Raw genomic sequence first — 8,900 nt, forward strand, 5'->3', positions numbered from 1 at the left:
CACAGACACCGTACATCAATTAACCCACAAGATACGGTACCTCTTCAAGTAACTAATAAAGATGCAACAATTGGTGTCTGTTTATAATTTGGAAATGTGTGTGTGAAGGGAGTGGAGGATGCACAGCTTGATTTATTTGTGACTCGGCCAAACTATAAAATGCTTCTGTGTCCTGACATGACATTCCTTGGATCTCTGCATTTAAAACAGTTTTGCGAGTTAATGATGAAATGCAACATATTTTTATTTTTTTCTTGTATTCACTGCTTCAGAAGTACACCTCATTTGCACTTGTCTGCTCCAGATAAGCCAAAGAGCTGGCCACCTGACTAACTCCTTCATTGATTGTTCATTATTACAAGCAGTACTGTACGTGATCATTAAAACATGCCTCTGGGTGACTCCACTAGAAGTGGAGTATCTAGGTGGCCCAGGATCAGTGTGTGAAATACCTGTTGGCTTCCATGAGGTACAGATGGGCCTTGTGTTGAGGTTGGTAGTGGTGACAGTGGTCTGTGGGTCACTTTCATACCATATTGCTTTCATGTGTTTTGTATCTGACTCAAAAAATGTAACAAAGGATGGGATTCTCAAAGTCATGGGGGAAGCAAATGCTCAGGTCCCTTTGGGTTTCCATACTCTTTGGGTGCCTGATGCCATGAACACCTTTCAAAATCCCAGCCTCAGCTCTTCCATTATACTTGAAAACCATGTTCTCAGTCTGACGCTTTCAAATGTAAAAACCTGTTACTCTGTTCTGATAGCGTGAATGTAAATTCCTGCGAGAATGCGTACAAGCTTTGGGAGCAAGGACCTAAATGTATCTACAATGACGTCATGTTGTGGTCATGCTCCAGGAGAAAAGGAACGCCTGCATCATCTTTGAGTATTTCAGTAAAGGTACAATTAGTGGAATGTTTACATACAGCCTACTGAAGCAAAAAAGAGGAGAGAGAAGAAAGATAAAGTGTATAGTATCTAAGTGCAAGATTCTGCTAATTTTTGCTTGTTTTGCAGATCACACTAGCTATTTTTGAAGTTCTGTAAATGTGTATAACTTTTGCAAAGACCAGACAGAACTACCTGTTCACTTTCAATGTGCCCCGTGCTGAATTGTGCCTATTTCACTCTCTGCTGTTGTTATGCTGCTGATTCTGCTGTTCTGAACTGTTCACTGGATCATTCCATTTGCATGCAACACAAATGCAAGCTGAGCTGTCTGAGAGTAAAGCTGAAACACGTTTGTATAACTTGAATCAATGACTTTCTCTTTTCCACACCCTCTTGAAATGCTGTGTATATTTTTGATTTGTTTCTCCTGCCCAAATTGTTTTCCTGTTTTGTTTTCTTTTTGAATGGTAATTTATTTTTAGTCAGATTATAGGCAGTATCTGTACATTTTGTTTCAAGGTGATGTTGTGGACATCTTTAAAAGACAAATTGTTATTTTATATAATTTTATCATAAAATTGCTCTAATAAATCATTCTTTTATCATGTGACAATGATTCTGCGTTAATTTTTGGGCGTGTATGTGTTTGGACTAGATTTTTCAATTGCCTGTTTACACTGGTGCTAAGTACAGCATACTGAAAGAGTTGTCAGCAACTGAAGGCTCACAGTGCAAGTGGGTCTGTCCTGGTGACACCTATGGCTGGGTCAGATCTCTCTCCAAGAGTCCAGGAGTCCCCTTTCCTCTGTACTTACAGGTTGGAGTCCCCATCACCCAAAGGTGGTCTTACTTCTGAGTATAGTATGGTGATATTTGATTTAATCTTTAGTGCTGTTGTATTTCATTGCCGTGATTAACAGTGGTAGCTAAATCCAGCCTGGATATGATAATTCCCCAACATTATTAGACTCTCTCTTGCTTTCATCCTATATATATTTTTGCATATATATAGGAGTTTATGTGTCAGTGGAATTCTTTTAATTTTTCCCTTCATTCCATCACTGTCCTCCCTCCCTTCTGCAGTTCTGTCTGATCTTCCTGGTACTTTTGAAATAACATTAATTCTTTCTTCCCCTTTGCAAAGCCTTCAGGTACCTGCAACCTCCCCCATCCTGCTCAGTGCTGTTTGAGACTCTGCCTCCATGTTCTCTGCATTAGCACGCCTTCTATAGGACATAGAACATGGGCAGCTGATAAAACTATTGCGTTGTTTGCCAGCAGTAACTAAAACATGCACAGACACAAAAATTCTGCCTCTCAGAAAGCTTGCTTAAGCTTAGTTTGTGTATGCTGTGTCTGCAGAGGGGGTTTTCTGTGCTCTCTTAACATTCAGGGCTGGTCGCACACTAACTATATTACCTTTCCACAGGCTTCCCCAGCCACACGGAGTGGTATTTGAGTTAGGATGCTATGCAAAGTGCCCTTCTGAAATCAATAGTGCATCCACTTCATGAATTTTTAACGGACTGAATAAATATCAGAGGTAGTGGAACTGTGTCCAAAACTGCTCGCAGTGTAATGAAAGCTGCTATCTGGCACAATTTAAAAAACAAAGGACAGGTGGCAAAAGTGCATCTTCCTACTGAGTGTTCAGCTGCAGTCCTGCCCAGCTTTTCAACGTCCTCATCTGCTTTGGGAAATAGAGCCAGGTTTTCCATGTGTGTATAGAAGGGAATACCAGAAAGAATTGCCTTGAGCAGAGTTTGCAGGATCCTTCCTTGGAGCAAAACTTTTAGTCATTGGCGAGACAAGTTCTCATTTTTTGATATTCTGTGAAGATTTACCACTAGACCCTCTTCTTCTGCATCTTGCCCATGGACTGGTGTGAGAGGAACGTGCCTTTTTTAACACTGGCATTTGTGGGCTGCTCAAGAGCAAAGCTGTGGTGCCCTCTGTCCTCACCTGTTTCTGGTGCAATGGGTTTGGTATGGGGCCACAGTGGGAGTTTTGACTGAGATGGTGGGTTGCTTTCCTTAGCAGGGGCACAAGCATTTGGATGCAGCCCTGCAGAGACTTGGAGCACCTGCACAAAGGAGCACACCTGATGCAATTATCTAGAAAAGCTGCTTGGGTCTCCTGATGATGTGGGCTGAGCAAGGAAAGCCAAGAAAGGAATAGGAAGGACACAAGGGTGCTGGGGATGGACTCTTCATCAGGGACTGTAGTGACAGGACAAGGGGTAATGGGTTCAAACTTAAACAGGGGAAGTTTAGATTGGATCTAAGGAAGAAATTCTTTACTGTGAGGGTGGTGAGGCACTGGAATGGGTTGCCCAGGGAGGTTGTGAATGCTCCATCCTTGGTGGTGTTCAAGGCCAGGTTGGATGTGGGCTTGGGTGGCATGGTTTAGTGTGGGGTGTCCCTGCCCATGGCAGGGGGGTTGGAACTAGATGATCTCAAGGTCCTTTCCAACCCTGACTATTCTATGATTCAGTCTCAGCAAGAGGACCTGTGGCTTTAGTGTAGCGGTAGCTATATATCTATAGCAGGTCACTTCTTTGGTGGTATGTTTCTCCCAGGGAATGAATCTTCCCCCCAACCACTGACTGCTGGGCAGGCTGGCAGACGGTGGATGACAGCAAGAGGATGGAAGGTAACACACTTTGACCACAGGCAAAGCAACCTCTCTGTAAGCAACAAAACTGTTCTTCAGGAGGTGAGGATAGCAGTTGGATCAGGCCAGTGGTTTCCTGGGTAGCCAGATTCTTTGCAAATTGGAGTGTAATTTTTTTAGTACAAAGCCAGATACATTCAAGGCAGACAGCACAGATGATGCTTTTTCTAATACCTGCACCAGGAAAAGCAACCTATGACTGGAGGGCAAGCGCCAGACAAGGGGAGTGACAAGACTGAGAAGCAAAGGCCTCTGCAATCACTTGAGCTATGAAAATCACTGATTTTTTTAATTTTTTTTTTTTTTGAAACAAAATACCTTTTAAGGATGAGCAAAATTATTCCAAATAAGTGTTAAATATTTGAAGTTAAATGTTTCAAGTCCATGGTTAGATACCTTAGCGAATTTACTGGATTTTTTAAAAAAGTGGAAATTGAGGAAATATTTTAAAATATTTCCAAACAAAAGAATCATAATTTTGGTTTTACTTATGTTCTCTAGGCTTGTCAGCTGAATCACTTCCCAGTTCTTGACCTGAAATGACTTTCCCCCCAGCTCATTTGAGTATACAATCTTTTGGCACAAATTATGCATAGAGCATTTTTCTTTTTAACTACTCCTGCCTCCCGTCCTTCTGTAACTGCTGGTGTTTGGAGCCCAGCCACCCAGTCCTCGTGAAATGGAAAATGTAAATTTGTAGTAATGGCTGCAGTGGTAGCGATGTTTTTGTCTATTATTAGCTCTTGGAGATGAGAACGTGTCAAACTGGCAGTTTCTTCTTAGCAAACCTCCCACCCAGGCGTTAAAAGATCTTTCACTGTATCTTTTAACGCACTTTTCTAACAAGCTGGAGTCCAAGCATGCTTTTTAGAGGGTGTAAGTTAATCACAGTAACGTCCAGTCGTACAGTGAGAGATGTGTTTACTCCCTGTGTGGGGTGGTGGCAAGGCAGCCAGAGCAACTGGTAGAAGGAGCCTTGCCTGAGAGATGGAGAAGAGGAGGAATAAAAAAGGTTGCTTCTTTGCCTTGAAACTTGGCAGTCTTTTTTAATTTCCTCTCTCCAGTTGCATGGGTTGGTCAAATAAATCATATTCTCCCCACAAACGTACTTCCATCCTTAAACCCTCAAAGCTACAACACTGCTAGCAGGGTCAGAAATGCGTCATTGATGTTGGGCTGGTAAATGAGATCAGATAAGCAGAAGGAAACCAGGGTTTTGCAGGCTGGAGAGGAGGAGGGAAGATGATGAGATTAATCAGTGCTGTAAGTGGTTAGAGAGCTGCCAAGGAGGAGGAGAAATACGGGTCCTTTTTCTGGAAGCTGCTCTTCCCATCGATGTAACCCAGCCTCTCCCAGTTTGAACTAAACTGATGGTACTGAAGCAATAAATGATAAGTCCTGAACTTCATATGAATGAATGCTTGTGTGGTATGAGCCTGAACTCGCTGCATCAGTGGGAGCTTTTGTGATTTATGTCAGCATAGTGCATGCCAGGATTTCAGTCCCATGCATAAACAGGGCAACAAGGCTTGTTGTTAAGCTTCCTGACATGAGGTGTTTAGCTGAAATACTTAGTTTGGATGCTCTGCCTCTGAAGTCAGTGGAGAGACAGGGACACTTCCCAGAGGCGATCAGAGCCTTTAGCATGGTGGCTCACTGGAATTGCTTTTTTATTCCTGCCTGCAGAGGAAGCCTTAGTGAAGCAGGATCCTGCCTTCAGCTTTCTGGTAACTGGAGTCTAAAGGGATGGCAGGAGCCTTTGCCTTGTTTTTAAGCTCTGTTTTAATAGAGATTTGAGATGGCCCCAGTGATAGGTGATCTGTGCACAGCAGTAAATTCAGGATAGAGGTGGCTGGTCAGACAGGCATTCTGCTCCACCATCTTCTTTTCTTTCACTTTTGACATTTGAGTTACTGCTTGTGTTTTCATAGAATCATACAATGGTTTGCATTGAAGGGACCTTAAAGATCCTCTAGTTCTGCACCTGTTGCCTTGGTGTTCCTTGGTTCCTTTTTTCCCCTTTTTAAAAATGGGGGGTTTAGTCCCAAGGGAAGCAGAGGATTCATGACACATTCAGCTTCCAGAGAAAGGCCTCTTTCTGCCAGACCTGACTTATCCTCTGGCTCCTTTCAGCTTTTCCATCTTAAGCAGCTTAATATAAACTATGATAAAGCCTTCTGAACATTATCAGTCCTCAGGTATCTCTCCACTTTTAGTCCCCCTTACAGCAGCCTTCCTCAGGTACTGGACTAGGGAACTGCACCCTTTGGTTCAATAGGGTGGAGGGACTGCCTGGAGAATTAACAGCAGCACTGCCATATTGGGTTGTATTGGCTGAAGTGCAGCCTTTGGATTTTTACTGAAGACATAATTCTTAGAAACTGCCTCAAACTCAACATTGCATTTAACTTCCCCCTCAGCAACGTCACTACAAATTCCAAACACCATTTGTTTAAGACAAAAGCTGTATTATTTCAGCAGAGGTAGTTTGCTCCCTTATGTTTGTCCAAGGATGACCGGGTAGGAGAGTGTTGTAAGAGGAACTGGGTAGGAAGATGGATTTGGAGGGTTGGTTTGTCTGTTTGTTTAAAATCAAGCTTCTGGTGATCTAAGAATGAAGCAGTGAGAATAGTGCCATGTCTGGGATGCAAACTGCACCGAAGCTGAGCAGTCCTTTCAACCAGTGTCTTCTAGTGCTGATCTAGGCTGATCTTAGACCACTGGGGGCAGTGGGAGCTTAGCCATTCAACCGAGTTTGGACTAGGTCACAAAGTTACATCAAAGAGGTAAAGATCAGGACCTGGAGCTTAAGAACTGGATCACAACAACTGGATGATTAGATGAACAACCTCGCTTGGAGTATTGTGTACATTTCTGGTGCCCTCAACATAAAAAGGACATGGAACTGTTGGAACAAGTCCAGAGGAGGGCCACGAGGATGATCAGGGGACTGGAGCACCTCCCGTATGAAGACAGGCTGAGAAAGTTGGGGCTGTTCAGCCTGGAGAAGAGAAGGCTGCGTGGAGACCTCATAGCAGTCTTCCAGTATCTGAAGGGGGCCTATAGGGATGCTGGGGATGGACTCTTCATCAGGGACTGTAGTGATAGGACAAGAGGTAACGGGTTCAAACTTAAACAGGGGAAGTTTAGATTGGATATAAGGAAGAAATTCTTTACTGTAAGGGTGGTGAGGCACTGGAATGGGTTGCCCAGGGAGGTTGTGAATGCTCCATCCTTGGTGGTGTTCAAGGCCAGGTTGGATGTGGGCTTGGGTGGCATGGTTTAGTGTGGGGTGTCCCTGCCCATGGCAGTGGGGTTGGAACTGGATGATCTCAAGGTTCTTTCCAACCCTAACTGTTCTATTATTCTATGATAACTTGGGACTCTTAATTGCCAGTGCCTGTTGTGAAACTCTGTGTTTAAGAGGAAGTATCTGAAGCAAGAAGAGGAAAAAACAGAAGAACCCCAAAGAAATCTGCCGGTGAAAAGCACTGCTTCTTGTAAGCAGAGTTGGAGTAACATCAGACTGCAGTAGGAGATCCGCACAGGAGGAAGTCTTGCGGGATGGTAAGTACATTTGCCATAATCTTGAGAGTACTGGGGATTTGTCTGAGAGCAGTTGGTTCATCCGAGGAGCTTCAAACAGCTTCTTGAGGATGGTTTTGTATAATGAAAAGTCTCATCCTTGTGTTTGAAATCCAAAATGTGAAACAGGTTGGTGCTGATGGAGAAAAGAAGTACCAAAAGTCATTTAGGGGGCAGGGAGAAACCAGCTTTAATGTTATAAACAAGTCTCCTGTGTGCAGTCAGCAGATTGTGGTATTAGCTTGTGTTCCAGTCTGTGAAGCAATGGTGAGCAATACTTGTATTTATTGCTCTTGGATAAACTTTAGTCATTGAAATTGGCAGCTGGTAGAGCTCTGAAAGCTTTGAGGAAGCCACAGTTAATTACTGACCAGCTACAATATTTTTCTTAAGCATTCTCGTCGAGTCTGTGCTGTTTTCTTTCTTGAAAGTTAAATTTTGTATTTTAGTGCAGTTCTCATGACTTCTGTAAGGCAGCTGGGAATCTAACCCATTAGCAGTCAAAGACACCAAGAAGCACTTTGACCCAAATGGTACATGATTCTATGATTGTGGCACATATGAGATCTGTTCGCTTTCATATTTTTATGAGAACTGCTGCTTTTCGAAGCCATTTTGTAACTGTTGCTGGAAAAGAGAACTGAAACAAGTTGTTTCTCAGAAGCTCCTTCCTTCTGAAGCCATCAAATGGCTGTAAATGCCCTTACCAAGATTCTGCTTGGGTCGCTTCATTGTACTGTGGGCAGCACTTTAGTTCTGGGGGCCTGAAGGACAAGGTGACACCTCTCAAGTTCTGGTTCTGTGATGAGAACTGGTAGGGACAGCTGCTGCCAAAGCTGTGACCTGCAACCTCACTGGGTGTTCCTGGCCAAGGCTGAAGGGCTGCTGCTGCTGTTTTTCAGCTGCCTTTCTCCTCCTCCTTTAAAATCCCTTTGCCTCAGTTTCCTACAAACTCCTCAGCATCTTCTCTCTTGCTCTTTCTTCCTTTTCTTCCCACTACATTTTCTGGGTTGGTATTTGACCGCTTCCTCTCAAGATGGGGGAATGATGTGTGTTGCTGTCAAGCAGCTTTCTCTGCTTGGTGTGTGTTATATTCCCCTGCTCTGCTTGGGCTGTAAGCTCTTGGGGGTAAGATGCTACATCTTTGTGCTGTGCTTAAAACATGAGATGGGATTTCAGGGGCACGGGGACCTAATATGCACCAGGGAATGGCCCACTGTCTGTCACTGCTGGCAGCAGCTCAGTTCCTCCAGCGCTGGGAGGGTAGGTATTTCACTGCCAGCATTATAACTATTTCTAGTGTAAAAGCTTGCATCTGAATCTGGGGGCAGCAAAAGAAGTGCTAGTGAAAAGTGTGAGTAAAACTGCCTTAGAAAGAAGGTATCGCTGTGGTGATTACAGCTGATAACAACAACAAGCAGGCTCTGGAACAGAAACTTTGCTTTCATCTCTGCAGCTCTAGCATGCTTTTTAACATGACTGTTCATACTTTTGCTTTTTCCTCTCTTATTTCCTCTTAACTTTCTTATTCTCCCTTGTCTGCTCTTTTACCTTGGGTCCTCTCTTTTCAAATCCCTCTCTGCATTCCCAAAGTCATTGTTTCAGATTCACCTCCCTTGTCTCCCAACACATCCTCCACCTCTTTGGTTCAATCATACTAGTTCTTGTGAGTTAGGTCCCATAAGAAGCCTTTGGGGCTATGTCGCTGCAGTGTCCAACTCCTGCTTGTTCCATGTGGTCGCAGCATCTAT

The sequence above is a fragment of the Psittacula echo genome (assembly GCF_963264785.1).
Source record: "Psittacula echo genome assembly, chromosome: 5".
NCBI classification, from domain to species: domain Eukaryota; kingdom Metazoa; phylum Chordata; class Aves; order Psittaciformes; family Psittacidae; genus Psittacula; species Psittacula echo.